Below are 26560 nucleotides of genomic sequence, written 5' to 3' on the forward strand. Positions count from 1 at the left end.
CCAGGAGTCAAGTGACTCTCCTTCCCTACAGTGTCCTCTGTCCCCCATCCTCCTGTTTATGGAGCAGAGATAATAAACATAGAGTTGCTGTGGCCTTGCAGCCTCTTCTATATGGACCTGCAAGATGCTACAAGCATGGTCATGGAGTTCCTCTCCTCTCCTCTCCTCTCCTCTCCTCTCCTCTCCTCTCCTCTCCTCTCCTCTCCTCTTCCTCTCCTCTCCTCTCCTCTCTCTCTCTCTCTCTCTTGCTTGCTCTCTCTATCTCTCCCCCTCTCTCCTCCCCAACCTCTCTTGTTCCTTGTCATGGAGGATATGGTAACAATCTACAATCATTCTTACTCTTCACACTTCTGAATGAACAACCTCTCTTCCTATTACCGGTTTTGAAGGAACAGGTTCACTATCATTTGAAGGCTTTATCATGTTCTTTCTATATGATGTTCTGCCCATCAAACTTTTATCTCACTTTAAGCTCATATTTGCAGGTCCCATGTTCTCTTACCTGATGATGAGCATCTTCAGCACAAGAGGTCTCAGTTTCCTTTTTCCAATCTGCAATTTTCTGATCTGATTCTGAGACATTGCAGAGATTATAGATATTAGAAAGTAGGGAATTATAATGACTCAAGGACACAGAGGAAGGGTCGAGACAGCTTCAACCCTGGAAACTCCAAAGATAGGGCTATAGTAGTTGGCTATCTCCCTTCTTTCCTACCTGGAACGAGAAAGTCACAATTTATACTAGTATAATTTTAGTATTCTGATAGTTATAGAACTTTACTCCTTGAGTTTGCAAATGAAGTGTCTTCCAATACCCATCTCCTAGTCAATTATACACAGCTACACAAACCATGCGCTAGAAACCCTAGCCACCATCTTAGGGGTATGCTCAACAGGCATATCCTTAATAAGGTGTCTGCACTTCTAAGACTGAAGAGACTCTTAATGCATTTATATTATTATACAGTCAAATAAGCTTCTAAAAAGTATATCATTTTCATCATATAATTCTGCATTTTTGACTTATATAACTGATTAAAGGCTAATATTTAATAGCCTTTACCACAACATGCACATGTAGAGATGAAGTAGGTCTGTCGAAATATTGTGACTGTTTGAGTACTGGTGCTCAGACACCTCTCTTTCCATTTTCAGTGCCTCAACATAATAAAAGTTGATTAAAATAAGACAAGAATATGAAATGATTTGTAATATCACAACCTGTATTGAAGATAAAATATCTGAAATGATTAATTTGCTTTAAATTCTTAAAACTTTGATACTGATTGGTACAACATTCCTACCTAATTTAAAGTAAATAATGTAATTAGACCATCAATGTGCCTTTATTTTATTGTCTTATGGTTCAGCTCTATGCCAAATTAATATTCTGAAAACTTATTTACACTTCTGCTGCCATGAACATTTATTACCCATATATTTGTTTATTTATTCATGCATTAATTTCTATGCTTGGTTACCTCCATAATTTTTATTTTAAATAAAGGATAGAATTGGCATCAAACATTTTAGTGACAAAGCATTTCAAGGAACTCGTGGTTTTTTCTGAATAGTTTATAGGATATATTATCCTTTTTATCTTTTTAAATAATGTTGTTAGAGATGGAAAAGTTGTTGGAACAAAGTACTAGACTTCATTTTAAATTTATGTCATTATAATTTGTTCTTACAGATCTTCTTCTCCCCGTCCTCCTTTCTCAGCCTCATTTTACTCCCTCCATTTTTTTCCATCTGCCTTCCTATCACATGGATCCCATTAGTTTCTGATTTTCTTCTCTATCATCTTTCTTAAGGTCTTGTCTTCCCTTCTTATCTTGCCCTATACCCTGGCCCCCTGAACTACAATACAAATGTCCTTATTTACTTGTGATAGTTCAGCTCGTTTATCTGGAAAAGATTTTAGATACAGAGGTTAAGTTTATGTTCAATTGAAGAAAGGAATAGACAGAGGGAGAACTAACACTGAAAGTATTTAATTTTATCGTAAATATCACGAAGAGTAAATACTACAATGATAAGAAGTTATGTGAAGTTGAATTGACTAAAGGAAATTAAGTAGAGCACAAGAACAAAGAACTGTGGCTTCCCTCTGTCTTTTCTTCTTTTGGGTCTGAATTCGCTGATAAAAAAGGGCAAATAACTCTAGACACTTTGAAAGTGACAACTCAGGCCTAGTTAAAGCTCTCCTTTGGGCAATACTTCCTGGCTGTGACAAAACCAGTTAGGTTAGGTGCATTTCAGTGACTCTTAGGCAGTGAATGATTATCTTCTGGTTTTTCCAAACCCTTTCTACTAAATGTATTCAACTAGACAGTCACAGGGCTTTATTTCACTCTGTTTTTGTTTGTTTGTTTGTTTGTTTCCTTTTTATTTTGTTTATGTTTGATTTTTGATTATACAATTCTTACAGGCAAGAATTCTGAAATTTGCATTGCAATTTGAACACACATGAATTCCATCCTATTGATTGCTTTAAAAATCTTTTAGAGTTACTGTGAGTTTGTCAGAAATTTGATTAATCTTGTTAAGAGGGTAGGACAGGAGGGGAATAAAATCTGAAGTGTAAAATAAATAAATAAGTACATTAAAGTTTAAAAATATACATACCATAGCAATAAATACAGTGATTTTGATAATGTTCATATTGTGTTTACCATCTTGTTATCCAAATTTATTGCTAAATACTGAAATTGTACAAAATGAATAATTTTATTTTTCATTTCACTTCTATAATGCTCTTCAGGCAAAGATACCCTACTTGTCTGCCCAGAAAGCCATGACCAAATGCGACTGAGTCAGTGACCTAAAATAACAGCTCATTTTCACTTAATGTCCCAGAAGAAAATACTGCCAGGGTTGGTTTCTGGTGAGCTCTGTCTTTTATCTTGTTTTTCCTGACTTTATATGTAACTCTCAAGTTAGCTATCTGAGTTTCTGGTACTTCTAATTTTCTTCTTAGGTGTCTAGTTTGTGAGTAGATCCATATATATATATTTGACATTTAACCTTAATTACTTCATTAATGGTCTCCTGTTCAAATGATTCACATTGAGTAGGAGTTCTTCAAACATGATCTATGAAGGGACAAAATTCAATCACTGACACAAATACTTTATTGGAACTTAAATACATCAACACAATACTCTAGACAGTTTAAAGAAAACAACATAAGGCAGTTTTCTGTTTTATATTATATTATATTATATTAATATATAATCCAATAAGACATTACAAAAATAAAATCATTTTATAAAAACACTTTCTTATCCAAGATTTGTGTAATATCCTGATGCAAAAAATACATAGTTAAATAAGCAAATATTGAGTTAAAATCTTTATTTAAATCATCTTAATGATTTTAATTTTTGTGTTTAAGGAAAGTTCTTTAGCTTGTTCAAAATAATGTAATGTTTGAATGATATTCCAATGTGTTCTTATAGTTAAAAATACAGAAATAAAAACATGTTCTATTTAAAATTAAACAGAAAAGAGACTCACACTGATTTAGCATTGTATTAAAGAACCTCAAAGCTAGAAATTTGGACAAGTAAATGGATAAACAAGAAGTAAAATGAGTTTCTTCAAGAACACACAATTATTAAATAATAGAAAACTGTAGAAGAATAAATTACAATTTTTTGATATTGCTGTGTGTTAATCTAAAGGTAAATGTGGATAAAAAGTGAAAAATATCAAAGATATATTCTTTTGTTTAAGAATATAAACAACAGATCAAAATAACTATTACATTATAAATTTATTCATACAGTTAAAATACAGTATGTGCTATTCAATGAAAACTTCAATATATAGTTTTGTTTTAACTGTCTTTATTGGTTTTGCTATATTTGATAACAAGTTTTCTGGTCTTATAATATTCCCTGGGTAGTTTTCTTTTGTTTGTTAGCTTGTTTTCATTTCATTTTGTTTTGATTTTCACTCTGATTTTTTTCAACACTGGTTTTCTATATATATCACTGATGCTCCTGATGCCAGTTCTGTCAACCAGGATGGCTTCAGATGCAGAGATCCTCCTGACTTTGCCTCGCTCATGCTGGGCTTAGAGGCATGGGAGGCACACAATAGTCACATTTACTAAATGAAGCTGTGGCAGGAGGATTTTGAGCTCCATTCCCTATTTAGAGTTTCCTCTCTCTCTTTGCCTCTCGGTTCCTCCTAACATCCACTCCCATACACATCCTTTCTGTCTATCATTAGAAAATACACAGGCTTCTAATCATAATACATAAAATAAAGAAAGATAGAATAAGAAAGTGATAAATTAAGGATAAGTTGGTTTTTGTTTGCTCTTCAGAGGTATACATATGTTTAGGAAATAACCATTTGAATATGTGGCCAGGAAAAGAGCAATACTGGCACCGGGAATCACATTTTCAGTGATCCAGAATTTCAAACCTTTATGCCCCACTGTAAGAGAAATAAAACCAATGCGGAGGGTGGTGTGATAGATAATGAAAGGTTCTGTTCAAGCAAGACAGGGCAAAGAACATGAGGAGATTTAAAACCGTGGTTTTTATTCTAATAAACGTTTGAAATTTTGAGTAAGTGTCTGAATGGCATTAATATAAAAAATTATGTAAAGTTATTTTGTATAAAATAATTTAGAGGATGATAGGATTTGATCACTTATAATTCCAGGGGAAACTATCATGTTTCTGCTCAACACAACAATGGGGAATGTGAGATAATACTAAAGGAGAAGCCAAAATGAAATTGTAATTAGTAGTTGACAATTAAGAGTACCATATGGAAATGTTTCTATGTATACTATTTCCATTTTCTGAAATAAACTTTTAATAATAATAAATAGCAGGTATATAGGAATTAAAAGACATTAAATTAAGTTTTTTTAAAACAGATATGAAAATGGTTTCTTTCATTAAAAGAGATTTACATGAATTAAATTTGAACTTAAAATACTTGTAGTTCTACAAAGAAAAAGATTGTGAACCATTGAAAGAAAGTTCTAGGGTAAGTAACATAGCTTGACTCCATAGAGTTTTGGGAAATCAGACAGCTGTTTCAAGAGAACACAGTAGATACATAGCAAAGATAATCAGGGTATTATGAGCATTTATTAGAATATCAAAAGAAATACTATTATTTTGTATAATTAATGTATATTATTAAAATGAATGTAAACTATTAAAAATGTTATTGAAGGCATTTTGTAATTTATTATGTATATATCAATATTTACAGTTTTGTTTTGGTTTGTTTTGGTTTGTTTTGGTTTGGTTTGGTTTGGTTTGGTTTGGTTTGGTTTGGTTTGGTTTGGTTTGGTTTGGTTTGGTTTGGTTAGTTTTGAGACAGCGTTTCTCTGTATAGCCCTGGCTGTCCTGGAACTCACTTTGTAGTCCAGGCTGGCCTTGAACTCAGAAATCCACCTGCCTCTGCCTCCCAAGTGCTGGGATTAAAGGTGTGTGCCACCATGCCCGGGTTAATATTTACTTTTGTAATAACCAGAACAAATCAATGTTTCTGTATTCACACAGTAAATTTCAGTTGACCTTGAAAAAATATGCTAATGACATTAAGTGGCAATATATAAGTCTAGGAAATATTTGAAAGTAATTTTACATAGTAATGGTAATTGAGTAAGGTTACAAAGGGATAAAAATTATATTAAGAGAACAATTTGTGACTTGAGATTTGAAAACACTAATTGCACAATGATATTTTAATAAAGAGCCAGATAAAGATCAGTGGTTTTTAAGTACTAGGGAGGCAATGAAGATCATAAAGGTCTAATGAAAAGCACTGACATGCATGTTAGGGTTAAGTATAATAAGGGAAGTTCTAATAAGAATTAATGACCCATATGCTGGTGTTAAGGACAATAAATGCCAAGTCTATACTTGCTAGGCTATTTAGAGTAAGGGAATTTTTAAAAAATTGTACTTCAAATACAATAGCCCATACAATTTTTAATGAGAGAATACTGATCATATTAAAACTACTTTCTCATTTATGCAGTCTTTATAGTTTGACATTTTTCATCTACATTTAGCATTTTAAAAGAAAATAGATGAAGGTGATGAATAGATGAAGAGAATGTTTGTATTAGGAAAGTTGTTTAAACAGAGAGTTAAGCATGACTTAATATACAAATGGAAGAAAGAAAAATCATGGATGTGTTAGAATTTCTTTTGTTGTGCTGAAACATCATGACCAAACACAATTTTTGAAGGAAAGCTTTGATTTAGTTTACACTTCCATATTACCATTCATTATCAAAGAAAATCAGAACAGTAAGTCAAATATAGCAGGGAACTGGTGCCAGGAAATTATCTGAGGGTCATGGAAGCGTGCTCCTTATTGGCTTGCTCATTCTGCCTTTTCTCAGTTTCCTTTGCTATAGACTACAGGACCTCCACAGGACCAAGGGCCTCCCCCTTCCATTGATGTCAGACAAGGCTATCCTCTACTACTTATATGTCTGGAGCCATGGATCTCTCCCTGTAAACTTCTTGGGTGGGGGATCACCATCATAGAGGTAAAGGGGAAGGGGGAGAGGGTAGATGTGAGAGATGTGAGATGGTGGATTAGTGAAGGAGTATTCAGCAAGTGGGAGATAACATGAGATGTAAACAAATGAAATGAAAAATAAATAAAAAAATAAAAATAAATAAACATTAGAACCCAGGACAACCAGGCAAAAGATTATACCACCCACAATCAGTTGGGCCTTCCTGCATCAAACATTACTTAAGAAAATGATCTACAACCAGGTCTTATGAAGTCATTTTCTCAATTGGCATTCCCTTCTTTCATAACTTCACCTTATGTCAATTTGACATAAAACTAGCCAACATAAAAAGGGTTAAATATGAATAATATTTTCCAGAAATTGCAGCAAAGTGAGCAGCACATGATAGATTAAAAATTAGTGAGTCTGGTAGATTTGATTTTTATCACCAGTTTTTAGTATTATTCATTTTTTTGTTCTTTTTTTTTCATTTTTATTAGGTATTTTCTTCATTTACATTTCCAATGCTATAGCAAAAGTCCCCAATACCCTTCTCCCTACTCCCCTACCCATCCACCCCCTCTTCTTGGCCCTGGCATTCCCCTGTACTGAGGCACATAAAGTTTGCAAGACCAATGGGCATCTTTTTCCAATGATGGCCAACTAGGCCCTCTTCTAATACATATGCAGCTAGACACACAAGCTTGCCAGGGTACTGGTTACTTCATATTTTTGTTCCACCTATAGGGTTGCAGACCCATTTAGCTCCTTGGGTACATTCTCTAACTCCTCCATTAGGGGCTCTGATATCCATCCAATAACTGACTGTGAGCATCCACTCCTGTGTTTGCTAGGCCCCAGCATACCCTCACAAGAGACAGCTATATCTGGGTCCTTTCAGCAAAATCTTGCTAATGTATGCAATGGTGTTAGGTTTGGAGGCTGATTATGGGATGGATCCCGGGGTATGGCAGTCTCTATATGGTCCATCCTTTTGTCTCAACTCCAAATTTTGTCTCTGTAACTTCTTCCATGGGTGTTTTGTTCCCAATTCTAAGAAGAGGCAAAGTGTCCACACTTTGGTATTCATTCTTCTTGAGTTTCATGTGTTTTGTAAATTGTATCTTGTATCTTGGGTATTCTAAGTTACTAGGATATCCACTTATCAGTGAGTACATTCCATGTAAGTTCTTTTGTGATTGGGTTACCTCGCTAGGATGATGCCCTCCAGGTCCAACCATTTGCCTAGGAATTTCATAAATTCATTCTTTTTAATAGCTGAGTAGTACTCCATTGTGTAAATGGACCACATTTTCTGTATCCATTTCTCTGTTGAGGGACTTCGGGGTGCTTTCCAGCTTCTGGCTATTATAAATAATGCTGCTAGTAACATAGTGGAGCATGTGTCCTTATTACCAGTTGAAACATCTTCTGGATATACACACAGGAGAGGTATTGCAGGATCAACCTATAGTACTATGTCCAATTTTCCGAGGAACCACTAGACTGATTTTCAGAGTGGTTGTACAAGCTTGCAATCCCAACAACAATGGAGGAGTGTTCCTCTTTCTCCACATCCTGGCCAGCATCTGCTGTCACCTGAATTTTTGATCTTGACTGCTGTGAGGTTGAATCTCAGGGTTGCTTTGATTTGCATTTCCCTGATGATTAAGGATGCTGAACATTTTTTCAGGTGCTTCTCAGTTATTCGGTATTCCTCAGGTGAGAATTCATTGTTTACCTCTAAGCCCCATTTTTTAATGGGGTTATTTGATTTTCTAGAGTCCATCTTCTTGAGTTCTTTATATATATTGGATAATAGTCTCCTATCTGATTTAGGATAGGTAAAGATCCTTTCCCAATCTGTTGGTGTGCTTTTGGTCTTATTGACGGTGTCTTTTGCCTTACAGAATCTTTGCAATTCTATGAGGTCCCATTTGTCAATTCTTGATCTTACAGCACAAGCCATTGCTGTTCTATTCAGGAATTTTTCCCTTGTGCCCATACTTCCGAGGCTTACCCCCACTTTCTCCTCTATAAGTTTCAGTGTCTCTGGTTTTATGTGGAGTTCCTTGATCCACTTAGATTTGACCTTAGTACAAAGACATAGGAATTGATCAATTCTCATTCTTCTATATGATAACTTCCAGTTGTGCTAGCACCATTTGTTTGAAATGCTGTCTTTTTTCCACTGGATGGTTTTAGCTCCCTTGTCAAAGATCAAGTGACCATAGGTGTGTGGGTTCATTTCTGGGTCTTCAATTCTATTCCATTGGTCTACTTGTCTGTAGGTATACCAGTACCATGCAGTTTTTATCACAATTGCTATGTAGTACAGCTTTAGGTCAGGCATGGTGATTCCACCAGAGGTTCTTTTATCCTTGAGAAGAGTTTTTGCTATCCTAGGTTTTTTGTTATTCCAGATGAATTTGCAGAAAGCCCTTTCTAATTCATAGAAGAATTGAGTAGGAATTTGATGGGGATTGCATGGAATCTGTAGATTGCTTTTGGCAAGATAGCCATTTTTACTATATTGATCCTGTAAATCAATGAGCACGGGAGATCTTTCCATCTTCTGAGATCTACTTTAATTTCTTTCTTCGGAAATTGAAGTTCTTATCATACAGATATTTCACTTCCTTAGTTAGAGTCACGCCAACATATTTTATATTATTTGTAACTATTGTGAAGGGTGCAGTTTGCCTAATTTCTTTCTCATCCTGTTTATCCTTTGTGTAGAGAAAGGCCATTGACTTGTTTGAGTTAATTTTATATTTTATATCCAGCTACTTCACTGAAGCTGTTTATCAGGTTTAGGAGTTCTCTGGTGGAATTTTTAGGGTCACTTATATATACTATCATATCATTTGCAAAAAGTGATATTTTGACTTCTTTCTTTCCAATTTCTATCCCCTTGATCTCCTTTTGTTGTCGAATTTCTCTGGCTAAGACTTCAATACTATGTTTAATATGTATGGAGAAAGTGGGCAGCCTTGTCTAGTCCCTGATTTTAGTGGGATTGCTTCCAGCTTCTCACCATTTAATTTGATGTTGGCTACTGGTTTGCTGTAGACTGCTTTTGTCATGTTTAAGTATGGGCCTTGAATTCCTGATCTTTCCAAGCCTTTTATCATGAATGGGTGTTAGATTTTGTCAAATCTTTTCTCTGCATCTAGGAAAATATCATGGGTTTTTTGTTCTTGAGTTTGTTTATATAGTGGATTATGTTTATGGATTTCCATATATTAAACCATCCCTGCATCCCTGCAATTAAACCTACTTGGTCAGTATGGATGATGGTATGGATGTGTTCTTGGATTCAGTTAGCAAGATTTTTATTGAAGATTTTTGCATCAATATTCATAAGGGAAATTGGCCTGAAATTCTCTATCAGTCTTGGGTCTTTCTGTGGTATCAGAGTAATTGTGGCTTCATAGAATGAATTGGATAGAGTACATTCTGCTTCTATTTTGTGGAATAGTTTGTGAAGAACTGGAATTAGATCTTCTTTGAAGGTCTGATAGTACTCTGCACTTAACCCATCTGATCCTGTACTTTTTATTTGGTTGGGAGACTATTAATGCCTGGTGCTATTTCTTTAGGGGATAGAGGACTGTTTCCATCATTAACCTGATCCTGATTTAACTTTGATACCTGGTATCTGTCCAGAAATTTGTCCATTTCATCCAGATTTTCCAGTTTTGTTGAGTATAGCCTTTTGTAGAAGGATGTGATGATGTTTTGGATTTCTTCAGGATCTGTTGTTATGCCTCCCTTTTCATTTCTGATTTTGTTAATTAGGATGCTGTCCCTGTGCCCCATAGTGAGTTTGGCTAAGGGTTTATCTATCTTGTTGATTTTCTCAAAGAACCAGCTCCTCTTTGGTTGATTCTTTGCATAATTCTTCTTGTTTCCACTTGGTTGATTTTACAGACCCCAGTTTGATTATTTCCTGCCATCTACTTCTCTTTGGGGAATTTGCTTCAGTTTGTTCTAGAGTTTTAGGTGTGTTGTCAAGGTGCTAGTGTGTGCTATCTCTAGTTTCTTTTTGGAAGCACTCAGAGCTATGAGTTTTCCTTTTAGAAATCCCTTCATTGTGTCCCATAAGTTTGGGTATGTTTTTGCTTCATTTTCATTAAACTTTCTAAAAAGTATTAAATTTCTTTCTTTATTCCTTCCTTGACCAAGCTATGATTGAGAAGAGTGTTGTTCAGTTTCCACGTGAATGTTGACTTTCTATTCAATAATTTTTTATCTGTTGAGACCTGTTTTGTGAACAATTATATGGTCAATTTTGGAGAAGTTACCATGAGGTGCTGAGAAGAAAGTATATCCTTTTGTTTTAGGATAAAATGTTCTGTAGATATCTGTTAAATCCAGTTGTTTCATAACTTCTGTTAGTTTCACTGCGTCCCTGTTTAGTTTCTGTTTCCAGGATATGTCCATTGATGGAAGTGGTATGTTGAAGTCTCCCCCTATTATTGGGTAAGGTGCAATGTGTGCTTTGAGCTTTACTAAAGTCTCTTTAATCAATGTGGCTGTCCTTGCATTTGGAGCATAGATATTCATAATTGAGAGTTCCTCTTGGAAGTCTTTAACTTTGATGAGTATGAAGTGTCCCTCCTTGTCTTTTTTGATAACTTTTTTGGAAGTTGATTTTATTAGATATTAGAATAGCAACTCCAGCTTGTTTCTTCAGACTGTTTGCTTGGAAAATTGTATTCCAGCCTTTCACTCTGAGTTAGTGTCTGTCTTTTTCCCTAGATGGGTTTCCTGAAAGCAGGAAAATGTTGCATTCTGTTTGTGTAGCCAGTCTATTAGTCTATGTCTTTGTATTGGGGAATTGAGTCCATTGATATTAAGAGATATTAAGTAAAAGTAATTGTTTTTCCTATTATTTTTGTTGTTAGCGCTGGCATTTTCTTCTTGTGGGTCTCTTCTTTGAGGTTTGTTGAAGGATTACTTTCTTGCTTTTTCTAGGGTGTGCCATCCGTGCTTATATTGTTTCTTTGTTTGTTTGTTTGGTTTTGTTTTTTGTTTTTTCTATTATTATCCTTTGAAGGGCTGGATTCATGGAAAGATAATGTGTGAATTTGGTTTTGTCATGGAATACTTTGGTTTCTCCATCTATGGTAATTGAAAGTTTGGCTGGGTATAGTTGCCTGGGCTGGTATTTGTGTTTTCTTTGTGTCTGCATAACATCTGTCCAGGATCTTTTGGCTTTCATAGTCTCTGGTGAAAAGTCTGGTATAATTCTTTTTTTTTTTCCTTTTTTTATTAGGTATTTAGCTCATTTATATTTCCAATGCTATACTAAAAGTCCCCCATACCCACCCAACCCCACTCTCCTACCCACCCACTCCCCCTTTTTGGCCCTGGCATTCCCCTGTACTGGGGCATACAAAGTTTACGTGTCCAATGGGCCTCTCTTTCCAGTGATGGCCGATTAGGCCATCTTTTGTTACATATGCAGCTAGAGTCAAGAGATCCGGGGTACTGGTTAGTTCATAATGTTGTTCCACCTATAGGGTTGCAGATCCCTTTAGCTCCTTGGGTTCTTTCTATAGCTCCTCCATTGGGAGCCCTGTGATCCATCCATTAGCTGACTGTGAGCATCCACTTCTGTGTTTGCTAGGCCCCGGCATAGTCTCACAAGAGACAGCTACATCTGGGTCCTTTCAATAAAATCTTGCTAGGGTATGCAATGGTGTCAGCGTTTGGATGCTGATTATGGGGTGGATCCCTGGATATGGCAGTCTCTACATGGTCCATCCTTTCATCTCAGCTCCAAACTTTGTCTCTGTAACTCCTTCCATGGGTGTTTTGTTCCCAATTCTAAGGAGGGGCATAGTGTCGACACTTCAGTCTTCATTCTTCTTGAGTTTCGTGTGTTTAGCATCCTGACCAAGTAGGTTTTATTCCAGGAATGCAGGGATGGTTTAATATACGAAAATCCATCAATGTAATCCATTATATAAACAAACTCAAAGACAAAAACCACATGATCATCTCGTTAGATGCAGAAAAAGCATTTGACAAGATTCAACACCCATTCATGATAAAATTTTTGGAAAGATCAGGAATTCAAGGCCCATACCTAAACATGATAAAAGCAATCTACAGCAAACCAGTAGCCAACATCAAAGTAAATGGAGAGAAGCTGGAAGCAATCCCACTAAAATCAGGGACTAGACAAGGCTGCCCACTTTCTCCCTATCTTTTCAACATAGTACTTGAAGTATTAGCCAGAGTAATTCGACAACAAAAGAAGATCAAGGGGATACAAATTGGAAAAGAGGAAGTCAAAATATCACTTTTTGCAGATGATATGATAGTATATATAAGTGACCCTAAAAATTCTACCAGAGAACTCCTAAACCTGATAAGCAGCTTCGGTGAAGTAGCTGGATATAAAATAAACTCAAACAAGTCAATGGCCTTTCTCTATACAAAGAATAAACAGGCTGAGAAAGAAATTAGGGAAACAACACCCTTCTCAATAGTCACAAATAGTATAAAATATCTTGGCGTAACTCTAACTAAGGAGGTGAAAGATCTGTATGATAAAAACTTCAAATCTCTGAAGAAAGAAATTAAAGAAGATCTCAGAAGATGGAAAGATCTCCCATGCTCATGGATTGGCAGGATCAACATTGTAAAAATGGTATAATTCTAATAGGCCTGCCATTAAAAGGTATGTGACCTTTGACCCTTACTGCTTTTAATATTCTATCTTTATTTAGTGCACTTGTTGTTCTTATTATTATGTGTTGACAGAAATTTCTTTTCTGCTCCAGTCTATTTGGAGTTCTGTAGTCTTTTTGTATGTTCATGGGCATCTCTTTCTTTAGGTTTGGGAAGTTTTCTTCTATAATTTTGTTGATGATATTTCTTGCCCTTTAAGTTGACAATCTTCATTCTCATCTACTCCTATTATCCTTAGGTTTTATCTTCTCATTATGTCCTGGATTTCATGGATGTTTTGATTTAGAATCTTTTTGCATTTTGCATTTTCTTTGATTCTTGTGCCAATGTTCTCTATGGAATCTTCTGCACCTGAGATTCTCTCTTCCATCTCTTGTATTCTGTTGCTGATGGTGACATCTATGGTTCCAGATTTTTTTTCCTAGGGTTTCTATCTCCAATGTTGCCTCACTTTGGGTTTTCTTTATTGTATCTACTTCCATTTTTAGGTCTAGTATGGTTTTGTTCATTTCCATCACCTGTTTGAATGTGTTTTCCTGTTTTTCTTTAAGGACTTCTACCTGTTTCGTTGTGGTTTCCTGTTTTTCTTTAAGGACTTGTAACTCTTTAGCACTGTTCTCCTGTATTTCTTTAAGAGAGTTATTAAAGTCCTTCTTGATATCCTCTACCATCATCATGAGATATGCTTTTAAATCCGGGTCTAGTGTTTGGGTTTGTTGGGGTGCCCAGGACTGGGTGAGGTGGGAGTGCTGCGTTCTGATGATGGTGAGTGGTCATAGTTTCTGTTAGTAAGATTCCTACGTTTGCCTTTTGCCATCTGGTAATCTCTGTAGTTAGTTGTTATAGTTGTCTCTGGTTAGAGCTTGTTCCCCTCGTGATTTTGTTAGCCTCTATCAGCAGACCTGGGAGACTAGCTCTCTCCTGAGTTTCAGTGGTCAGAGAACTCTCTTCAGGCAAGCTCTCCTCTTGCAGGGAAGATGCACATATATCAGTTGTTAGGACCTGACTCTTGGCAGAAGATGAAGGCTGGAAACAGGGCCTGTCCCAGAAGCTGTTAGATTTTGTAATCCACACTCTCATCTGCACAGACTAGTCTTGGAGGGATCTGGGAACCAAGATGAGTTCCCCTTGTGTTCCAGCAAAGCCCTCCCAGGAGTGGAAGATACCTCTCCTCAGGCAGGGAAGGTGCCCAGGTGTCTGGAGAATGAAAGGGTTCTGCCTCAGAAGCTGCCCTCTAGGGGCCTTGGGGTTGTCCGCCACTTCGCCCAAGATGACCTGGTGCTGGTGCTGACCGGACAGGACTTGTGATCCCGTTCAGGGCGGGTTTTCTGCTTCCCTAATGCTATCTCAGGTCCCGAGCAATTGTAATGGAACAGAAGTTATGTTCCACTCACTAGATGTTCTAAGATCTCATCAAGAGTCCTCTAAGGACCTTGGGCATGTCCACTGACTCCGTGCCCAGGTGACCTGGGGCTGGTGCTGACCGGAAAGGACTTGTGTCTTGTCAGTATTATTCATTTTACAATTAGTGAATTATAAAAGTTGATTCAATGTGCATAAAAATTTAAAATATGCAAAAAATTTCCAGAGTATATAGATCAGAAATATTAATATGCTGAAAAGCTTGAAAATAAGTTTATTGTAATTTTTAATATCATCTCAGGGTCTAGAATCATCTAAGAAATTAATCTATAAGCATTTCTGTGAAATAAATTTTAAATTATATTAATTGAAGTGGAAGATTTATTTTAATGGTGAATAGCATCATTCCATGGAATAGAGTTATATGTTAAATTAAGAAGGAGAAATTAAGCTAAGTAGCATCATTACTTTCTCTCTATCTCCTAACTATAAACACTATGTGCCATACTGCCTTATGATATGCAGTAGACTACCATGCATTACTGTCTTTGATTGACTGTATATTCAAACTTTGACCCAAAGTAAATTCTATCTTTAAGTTACATTTGTTGGAAGTTTTGTCAGCAGTTTTTTTTTGGTTTTGTTTTGTTTTGTAGAAAAGTGAGAAAATTAATAGAGAACACTATAGGCCTCTGGAAATGATTTGTTGGTGAAATGTAGAAGAGTTTTGACCTTTAGAACAAAAAAGCCCTTAAATACCATAAGGCAGTCCTGATGGTCCACTCTAAAGGGATGCTGGAAGATAAGAATGAGATGAATGAAGAGCAAAGGTCTGAGTGATTATGCTTCAGTGAAGAACAAGAATGCTATTAAGAACTGTGCTCAGGAACACATATGATAATTTATAGAAGAATATTACAGCACTGTGCCTACATCTGAGATCTTGGAGGAGATGAAATTTAAATGTAGTGAACTATTTTTTTTGTCAAGAATGTTTCAAAACAGGCCACAATTTATGATTTATAATGAAGAACATGACAGGAGTTAACTGCTTAAAAATTAACAGTATGATAGCTTCCCCAGGGAAATCATGTAAACACCAATACAATTATGTTTCAAGGGGGCAGACTACATTTTAAAGTGGTAGAAGAAATTTTCAGTAACTGTTCTATAAAACTTAAGAAGTTTTCAGGTGAAGAATTAAGAGGTAGAAAAACTAAACATATATAATAAACACATTGTGGTTTGCTGATAACTTGTAAAGGATGATGAAGGGATAGATTTGCATACATGCAGTAGATGTACAGAAAACGATACAGTCTGTTCTCATAACAAGTTCTTAGAAGTGATATAGCATTCTCTATTTTCACAACAGAAAAGAACACTGTTGGAGTAGAGCCAGATTCAAACTTCAATAATGAGAGGTAGGTGGAAATGTGGAGACCACAAGAAGTTTGCTAAGTTTGTGATAACAGTAGGAGAAGGCAGACTAGGAGTTTGAGAGTTCAGGAAGTTATGTATTATTATGAACCTACACCTTTTAAAGTGCTTATTAGCCAATTCCAACAAGGAAATCATGCCTACATTCAAACTGGATCTTGCCTGTTACTGAATATGAAATCTATAATGGTTCAATATGAATGTTTTCTGTACCAAGGAATCAGAGAATAGAAAGTTATTTTGCTGTTAAAGAACTTCATGACTCACTTAGCCAAAAAGAGCAGACTTTTTTTTTTCTTCGTCCACTATGGATTGATAATGAGACATTTACATTGGAGATTCTGATCCTCATAGACAGATACTTGTATAAATCCTGATTTTTCTGATGTATAAAAAAATCTGAGCAGGATATAACTATACTGCATGAAGAGCAAATTGAACAAAGTACTATCACTGTTGTTTTAAAAGAACTGTTAAACATCTAAGGGTCAAATATTTACCATTCTTCAGTGCTGAACTGATGAAGCATCCAAGTGCCATCTGTTTGTATTTTCCATCAATATTTTGTTGAGTATTTAGTAAATTAAGGAAATGCTAATTGATTCCACTCCTCTGAGCAAGGAAACATTTTCTTATCAACTATAGATGGCTAGAAATACTGCCTGGAGAGAAGAGAGGAATATTCCATCTTCAAACTAATTCATGAAAATATAACAGGGTAATTATCCTAATACAGATTCATTTTCTCATGGGTGATTATCTGGGTCTGTTTTAAATAAAAAGTAAGAAACATCATCACAGATTTGATTTAGTCAAATGAATTCAGACTGTTACACCAGAAATTATCTTCTAATATTATTTAAATTCTCTGAATATAGAAACACTGATGTTTCTTTGGCTGATGAGACCTTATTTGTTTAGAAATGAGCAATGGCACCCCCATGGGGTCACAATGAAGCTTTTATCATGAGCAGCCTCTAGGCCACAGTTTGCAATCAGTGAATATTTATATTAGTAGCAATTTCACAAGACAGTAATTATCTTATCACAGAGAAAAAGGTTAAAAAGAGACTTCTCCATTGGACACCTACTGTGTGGATAATTAAGTAGCTCCATGGCTTCTTTCATTAACTCATTCAATAATAGTTAAATACTAGGGAATCTAGCTATAATCAGACATGGTTTGATGAGATATAGAAGAAGACAGGAAAACACAACTTTTATCCCTGTTTTACTTGCTAAAGTACTTAATTTGATAGATAATGGTTATCATTTTAATAATATCTTCTAGGTACCTACTGTTGTCCAATGAACAAAACCAATTAGTACAAACATTTAATTGCTTATTGTGACACTCGTGGAGATGTATTAGGTTACCAAAAGCAATTTTCTTCTTTGTAAGATTTTGTTGAAAGTTATTTGTGAGTATAATTCTTACAGGCAATTTAAAGTTAACATGTCTAGGTGCTATTTAGAAAATTATTTATCGGTTTGGGGTAAAGGGCTTTTCTGTGTTAATTCACCTCTCAAAGCTACTGTGTCAAAAATATCAAACTATATTTTTGACATGATGTTACTAAAATTGTTTATAAAAGAGTAAAATTGGTTATGATAGTAGAACATCTTTTATCAAAATACTAACATGGACTGTCAAATACAATTGAAGCATTAACATTATTTATAAAACATTAATTTATTAAATGTGAACTAAGTAGAAGCATTTTAAAATAACTTCTTGTAAATTTAGTAGTATAACACCAATTTCAATAGCATTTTTAAACTTACAAGCTTCTGCATTACTTGTGATGGTATAATTTCCTCCTAAAGATAAAAAAATAAATAAAACTTATACTATAAATATTTCTCTTACTTAAACTTCCATTTCAGAACTCCTGTTTCTGTAATCTCAGAACATTAAATAAGCACAGATTATACTTATCTATTATTAACTCAGAGAAAGTTTGAGCAGGCACTACACCATAGTTACTCCTATATAGTGTTCATTTAACATTTTTTATAACCAACAGAACTGATTTAATTAAAAAAATTAAGGCAACATACAATTTTAAAACATGTCTAAGACATACAAACTGTTTTTTTTCAAAACCTCCTTATTTAGTGTTCTCAAGTGTAAAGCTTCACAAGATATAGGTTTGAATTTTCTAGAACATAAGTTTCAGAGTTTACCCTAAAATATTTTCAAAACCAAAGCTTAGAGAAATACTATATACAAATCTAGTATTTTGCAAAATCCTACTCATGGCAATGTGAACAAAGACTTAAACTTCTCACATATGAAAGCTGCTGAATATGAATTGTGGAATATGCCTATGACATCAGCCCAGACATTTGGGGCAAGGTGTGGTTTTCAATACTAGCCCAATAATCAAAATAGAGTAATAAGTTCACAACAAACTAAAGAAGCAATGATCATAAAACAAGAGGTCAAATGCAAATTTAGTGTAAATAATTATAAACAAGGTTGTAAGAAAAAGTTCATACCAGCCGGGCATGGTGGTGCACTCCTTTAATCCCAGCACTCGGGAGGCAGAGGCAGGAGGATTTCTGAGTTCGAGGCCAGCCTGGTCTACAAAGTGAGTTCCAAGACAGCCAGGGCTACACAGAGAAACCCTGTCTCGAAAAAAAAAAAAATCAAACAACAACAGAAAAAAAAAAAAAAAGAAAGAAAGAAAGGAAGGAAGGAAGGAAGGAAGGAAGGAAGGAAGGAAGGAAGGAAGGAAGGAAGAGAGAATTCATACCTCAAATATTTAAGGAATTCAAATAAACCTTAAGAAGAAAAACAAATATTATTAAAACATACTTAAAATGTATTTGAATAAACATTTATCAAATGAGGCCTTATAAACAGCTGGCAAATATGTGAGAAATACTCAATATTATCAGAAGAAAGCAAATTACTCTAATATTATGATGTTATCACAGTAGATGTATAGAGGGAGATGTATAGAGGGTATGAGATCTTTATGCTCCCAAATAAGCACTAGGGAACCAAGAGTGGTAAATATGCCATGTTGTCTCCTTAATTTCTAAGATGTATAGCCCTTTTTCACCTGAAAATCTGCAAATGAATGTAGTTAATTAATAGCTTGGAGATTTGCACTATATGTGTCACACCTAAATCCCCCAGGTTATGAGTTTTATCACAGACTCGTCATCCCCAGACCTTGAACATTTTTGTCAATAAAATGCATCCTTACTAGGAATTCATTTGTATATTGCAATATTCTAGGTAGCTGCTGTGCTCTCTGTAGTGCCAGGCCACTCGACTCCCACAGACTTTTATATTTATCTAAGTAATCACTTTAGACCCTTATCTTTAGATCAGTTTCTGAGTCAACAGAACCCATTTCAATGGGAAAGGCCATATGTACTTTGTAAAGAAACACAAGAAAATCAAGAAGAAGGAATACCAACTTGTGGATACTTCCTCTTTAGAATAGGGAACAAATTATCTATTGAAGTAGTTACAGAGACAAGGTTTGGAGCTAAGATGAAAGGATGGACCATCCAGAGACTACCTCACCTGGGGATCCATCCCATTATCAGCCACCAAACCCAGACACTATTGCATATGCCAGCAAGATTTCACTGAAAGGACCCTGATATAGCTGTCTCATGTGAGACTATGCCAGTGCCTGGCAAATACAGAAGTGGATGCTCTCAGTCATCTATTGGATAGAACACATGGTCCCCAATGGAGGAGCTAGAGAAAATACCCAAGGAGCTGAAGGAGTCTGCAACCCTATAGGTTGAACTACAATATGAACTAATCAGTACCCCCTAGAGCTTGTGTCTCTAGCTGCATATGTAACAGAAGATGGCCTAGTCGGCCATCACTGGGAAGAGAGGCCCCTTGGTCTTGCCCTAGTACAGGGGAATGCCAGGGCCAAGAAGTGAGAGTGGATTGGTAGGGGAGCAGGTTGGGGGAAGGGTAGAGGAAACTTTCCGGATAGCATTTGAAATGTAAATAAAGAAAATATCTAATAAAAAAGAGATTCAGTGTAAATATGCCTTAAGATATACTCTACACACAGGATTGATTTATCATTGGGACACTTCCCCCCAACTCCCCCCCAAATGGTACTGTGCTTAAATATAAGAAGTTTTAATATTTTTAATAAATTTCCCAGTTTTGGTAAGACTCTAGAATTTTGAACTCAACATTGAGTCATGTTGAGTTGGATTTCCTTCTTGCCTCACTTGGATGATTTTCCTGCTAGCCTTGTTGTTTATTGAGGCCCCTACACTGGAGAGAATGGTATTATAACCATGATTTTTTTTTTTCATCAGACCGAGACTATTAGAGAAAAACAAAACTATTTAAATTCAGAGAACATCTGGCCCTGGCTTACCTAGCCCCAAATGATTCATCTACAGCACAACTCCCATGCCTAAGGTTCAGTAAACATTATAGAATAGGAGCTGAGATGATATTAAGAGGCAGAGAACCATAGTACCTTCTAATTATAACAGGGAATCTGCACCCATTAAATCTTATCAGCATGATTGCCTAAATAAGATATAAGTAAAGACAATACCAGTGGGCATGCCAGTAGGGGTGGGGGGTGGTCTCATAGCGGCCTCTCATAGCTGAAAAGCTACAAAGGAATGGCCTCTGTAAGAAGGGTAAAATCTCTTTCCAAACATAATCTTCACAATTGCACATCCAGTCTCAAGTGGTCAAACCTAACCACATATACTTACAAGCAAAACAGGGAGTCAGGTGGTCATATCTATGAATTAATATGTATATATGTATGCAATAATAGTTTAGGAATAAAATAACATGATTCTGAGAGGAAGGAGGACATTAGAGATATTAAAGAAAGGAAAAGAATTGCGTACATATTGTATTGATCTGTGAAATTCTCAAAAGAAATTTGAAAAGGCAAGTAAAAATGAAGGTAACATTTGGCAAAGATGTAGAGGGAAAGAATTCCTTGTCCATGACTTATAAGGATTTAATTAATATAGCCATTATGAAGTTGAGGATGGGAGTTATATCCCATAATAAGGGGCATCTAAAATAATTAATCTTATAGCATTTGATGGCAGAATAATAATTAACAGAATCAAGAAAATGAAAAGAATTAAAAAGATGGGGGGAACTTTGATCAACTAGTGCTATGCTGTTTGGTATGGTGAAAAAATTGAATACACCTTAATGCAGTAAAACAACAATAAAACATAATAATATACATAATATACTGTACACTTTTGAATTTTAGAATAGATAATTTTTGAAAATGTTTACCAGTCCCTTTACCCAAGCTCAGGAATTGTTAAGAAAAAGAGATAGAGCAATGTTGTAAGAGTCAACATTAGTGTTCTTTAGGGGGAAAACAAGTTTTGACCATGACAGGGCCTACTTTCTACACATGAACTCAGTTGGCTGTGTCTGCATGCACAAAACCTGTGGAAGACTAGGCAGACAAAATCCCACCATGGAGGAAGAAGATACATGAAATATCATAGCTATTAAGACGCTACTGTCAATTTATTGTTCCATAGGGGAGGAGAGTCAGCGTTGTTCTGTGATACTGCAATTGAAATGCTGTCTACACTCCATGATACTGTTCTTCACACACACACACACACACACACACACACACACACACACACACACACACACACACACACACAGAGGCAGCACTGACTGAATGAGAGAGAGAGGGGAGGGAGGACAAGTTAGGTAGGGAGGAAGGGAAGGAGAGGGAGAGAGAGAAAGCGAGACAGAGAGAGAATCTGAGAGAGAATCAAAGAGAAAGAGAAAATACATGAAGTTGGAGTTGGGAAGTTGGTAGGTGTCTTATAGCCTGCAACTCTAATCTAACATTTCTGAGTGAAGGGATATCACAGTCCTTATGTTATATCTCCCTAAATCCCTTTGGGTAACAACTGGTAAGAAATGAGTAAACACTTCAGATATCTATTCAAAAGTAAGAAAACAATTGAAAAAGAGGGAACTGGGGGTAGATTTTATCAAAACTCATTATACAAATATATGGAATTCTCAATTAAATAGTAAAAATGCTTTAGTTATTCTTTACAAAGAAGTGATGTATGACTCTGAAGATCTGATTTAATCATTATGTAAAACACATATGAATCAAATCCTTTTCCTTTAAAAAAACATTAGTATGTAAAAATTCTGTGTTTTGTTGTATTAGATAAAATAAGCTTTTATGTAATTAGATTGAATGTTTAAATTTCTTCTCACAGAAGTTTAAAACTGACAAAGATCATTGCATGCATTATAAAACTTTGATTTATTCATTTGACAATAGTATTTCTAAATGACATAAATCTTATATACGTAACTTTCATTGACATAAAGCTATTTTTTTCTTTCTTTTATTTTAATTAGGTATTTTCCTTATTTACATTTCCAATGCTATCCCAAAAGTCCCCCATACCCACCCCCCTACTACTCTACCCACCCACTCCCCCTTTTTGGCCCTGGCGTTCCCCTGTACTGGGGCATATAAAGTTTGCAAGTCCAATGGGCCTCTCTTTCTAGTGATGGCCGACTAGGCCATCTTTTGATACATATGCAACTAGATGTCAATGGATTTGCAATATTTTTTGTTTTGATTTGTTTTTCTTTATTCTTGTACAGTACCTTCTGAGAAGAGCCTCCCTCTCCCCCCCAACTTCTAGTTCCACTCTCCATTCTCTCTCTCTGTCTCTCTGTCTCTCTGTCTCTCTGTCTCTCTGTCTCTCTGTCTCTCTGTCTCTCTGTCTCTCTGTCTCTCTGTCTCTCTGTCTCTCTCTCTCTCTCTCTCTCTCTCTCTCTCAGAAACGCTCTTCCTCCATTTCCCTTAATAAAAGAACAGACCTCCCTATATCAACTGAACATGACATAAAAACATGTAATAAGACTAGACACAAACCCTATCAAGGTTTATCATATCAAGGCTAGATGAGGCAACACTGTATGAACAAAAGAGTCCCAGGATCCGGCAAGTACGATTCTATATTATATAAAAGAATTGCCTGTATTCATTCTAGTACTCATGCTCTCCCCATGCTTCAACACAGTTTAAAGCATTCATCCATTCCACAGTACTTTTCATCATATTACTGGGTTGTTCTCACTGTTGTAGTACTCATAGTGTTTAATCATAAAGGTAAATGCATCCTCATAAAAATACGTGTGCAGAAATTGAGGATGAGAGCATGAGATACACATACACATGCACACACACACACACAGAAGTGAACAAAATATATAGTTAGATATAACAACCTAATAAGAGAACCACATAACACATAGCTGAAAAAATATAAACACTCACTCAGTGGTTATAACTTGACATACGTGTGTGTGTGTGTGTGTGTGTGTGTATGTATGATTTTTGTACATATATTTATTATATATTATTTTAAATATGTATAATGAATTAAATAATATTGTTCAGCTACTGAGAAATTCTTTTCAGAAAAACAGTAAGTTACCACAAGAGGTAGTATGACTACCAGTTTAGACTAAGCTGCCTTTCATCTAAAATTTAAACTCAACATTTAGTAGCCCTAATGAAAGTTTTCACTACTTCTAAGCCATCCCCATGTGATGGTAATTAGCATGGAGGTGTTATTCACTCTTGTCCTAATACAGGCTTCCTTTTAACCTTTCTCAGAGGTCTCACTATTTTTTGCTTCACTGATTTGCTTTATTGAACATTATACGACATGGCAAGCAATTAAGTATGATTGTGTAGAAAATTAAATCAGCAAAAGTGCATTAATGGTCAGGTTTAAATACATAAGCAACAAAATTGAGGTAAAGGTTGCAGTTCTATATTTAACTTTTCATATTGTGCTTGAGTATCATAGAGTGTAAAATGTGTTAAATCATTCATGCTTTGAAGAACATTAAAATGCTTCTTCACAGTGGATTTATTTAGTGGGAGGCTTTAAAGTCCTGTTATGAAATATCATTATTATTCTATTTAATAGCACAGCCACTGTGAAGTTCGATTTGTTGTCCTCATCTTGGGAGAATGGGGATACATTTGAATGAATAGAGTTCTATAACTCACACACACAGTGTGTGATGTAATATTAATTTACAACATGTGAAATTACCCGAGCTGTATATTTCATCAATTGTTCAACCTTTTTTTCTTTTTAAAGAAAAATAAAAATCCAATAAAAATGCTTTTTTAGACGTGTTAGTTCAATCTTTTGCTCACTATCACAGATAATAACACTTAATTTTTTGTCTTCAAACTTTTCACATGTACATGTTTTTGAGATTGTCTTTTAATTTGCATTCCATCAGTTTATTTGGTTTGACACACTGTCTCAATCTCTAGTCCAACATGGCCTGTAACTTGCTATCTGGACCAGGTTTGTCCTTGGGTCTCCTACCAAGTACTTGCATTACCTATATACTATACATATCAACAGCTATGCCTTTACAGTCTATATCATTTGAACTTAAATCACTGAGAAAATTGAAATAATTGGAAGGCAATGTACATGATCCTGATCTCTACATAGGCATTTCTGTCAGTCTTCATGTAATGTTATATTATAGAAGAAATATATTGGTTTTTTGCTATCACATGATCTTTCTATTTGTAGAAGATAATCACAAATTATTTTAATTTTTCTGGCTTTAAAATAATTTCATTTTATTTATTTCTAATACAATCACTTTACAATGACCAAATTCACTATGAAAATAAAGGTGTTTTATGTACTATGGCTCACAATCAAATATTAGTTACGTAACATCACATCCATTTTACTCCTCTCCAGCCACTTAAAAAGATAACTCGCAGAGAGTTCTACCTTAAACTATGTATTCCCACATAGGATCACATTTGGATATGTCTTATCTGAATTGTGTGGTGTGGTGAATTCTAAAGAAATGAATGTGTCAGTTTTATGACAGGATTCTGATACAATATGTAAAATATATCATAGCATATCAGTCATTAGAATGTTTGACAGTTTGGGATATTTAATTTTAAAAGACTTGACACAATTTTAAATATCAGGAATCTGGAGCTGGAGAAATGGCTAATATTTATAACACTTCATGCTCTTACAAATGACACTGATCTAGTTACCAGCACTCATAAGTTAGTTAGCAGTTATAATTCCAATTCCATGGGATCTGCCACCATCTTCTGGCGGAACAGGCACTTGCGTTTATGTGTGTATACTCTTAGTACAAAGAAAATATTCCTACACTTGTTTTTTTTAATTCAAAAGCTAAAAACATCAACCAAACAACCAAATACACAGAAAAAAACAAAAATCCCTCAAAAACAAAACCAAACAAAAGCAAAACTGGCTCCAATACCTGGGCTCTGGTGCTTACTGCTATTTGCCTTGGTGACCACTTGCAGCTCTGGAAATTGCTCATTTACAACCCACTTAGAAACATGTTTTTTTTCCTTGTTAAACTTTATTTTTTAAATTAGATATTTCCTTTATTTACATTTCAAATGTTATCTTGTTTCCTAGTTTTTCCTCCCCTATCCCCTCCCCCATCCTCCTGCTCACCAATCCACCCACTCCTGCTTCCTGGCCTTGGCATTCCCCTATAGTAGGGCATAGAACTTTCAGAGGACCAAGAGCCTCTCCTCCCATTGCTGTATGACTAGGCCATCCTCTGCTACATATAAAGCTAGAGACACGAGTCCCACCATGTGTTTTCTTTTGTTGGTGGTTTAGTCCCAGGGAGCTCTGAGGGTACTGGTTAGTTCATATTGTTCCTCCTATGTGGCTACACACCCCTTCAGCTCCTTGGGTATTTTCTCTAGCTCCTTCATTTCGGACCCTGTACTCAGTCCAATGGATGGTTCAGAGCACCCAGTAACACCTTGAATGAGGAGAATGGTTTACAATACCTCAAATGCCTGGCTTTTGTTCCCTTTGTTGTTTTTGTCCTGTTGAGAGAAAAGGCTGAGCCCTTTAAAGACTTTTTGATATCAGAAAATTACTACTTTTATTGAGGATATTAACAACAAAGTTGGCATTAAAATCTGACTTCAGCCGGGTGTGGTGGCACACTCCTTTAATCCTAGCACTCAGGAGGCAGAGGCAGGCAGATTTCTGAGTTCGAGGCCAGCCTGGTCTACAAAGTGAGTTCCAGGACAGCCAGGGCTATACAGAGAAATCTTGTCTTGAAAAACAAAAAACAAAACAAAACAAAACAAAACAACAACAACAACAACAACAAAAAAAACAAAATCTGACTTCAAATATGGATGAATAGTTAATATTCTTGATTTTCAATAACCTCACTTAAAAGATGGCATCTTTTTGACAAAAAGGAAATAAACTGGAAAATATTAGAGTGCTATGGACTGGACTCAGTCAGTCCTTCAACCAGTGGGGAATCAGGATCCTGATATTCAGGTAAGCAAGGAGTCAGTGGATGACTAACAGACATGGACACCAGAGAGAGTGCTATATCTGAATGTAATTTCTCAAAGCAAGCACCAGACATAATGCAGAAGAAAAATGAGAAACTAGGTGATACATCAGCCAAGGTTCATCAAG

At 35.6% G+C, this 26560-nt stretch overlaps 1 long non-coding RNA gene across 1 annotated transcript in view; it reads left to right on the forward strand.

Moving 5' to 3' along the window:
* 4930474H20Rik (RIKEN cDNA 4930474H20 gene) overlaps positions 1-26560 on the forward strand; it is a 142870-nt gene that overhangs the window by 56597 nt on the left and 59713 nt on the right. The window contains exon 5 of the long non-coding RNA NR_045712.1: positions 2765-2887. This is a non-coding gene — a long non-coding RNA (RIKEN cDNA 4930474H20 gene). The remainder of the gene's footprint in view (positions 1-2764; positions 2888-26560) is intronic.

This window comes from Mus musculus, chromosome 14 (genome assembly GCF_000001635.26).
Source record: "Mus musculus strain C57BL/6J chromosome 14, GRCm38.p6 C57BL/6J".
NCBI lineage: Eukaryota > Metazoa > Chordata > Mammalia > Rodentia > Muridae > Mus > Mus musculus.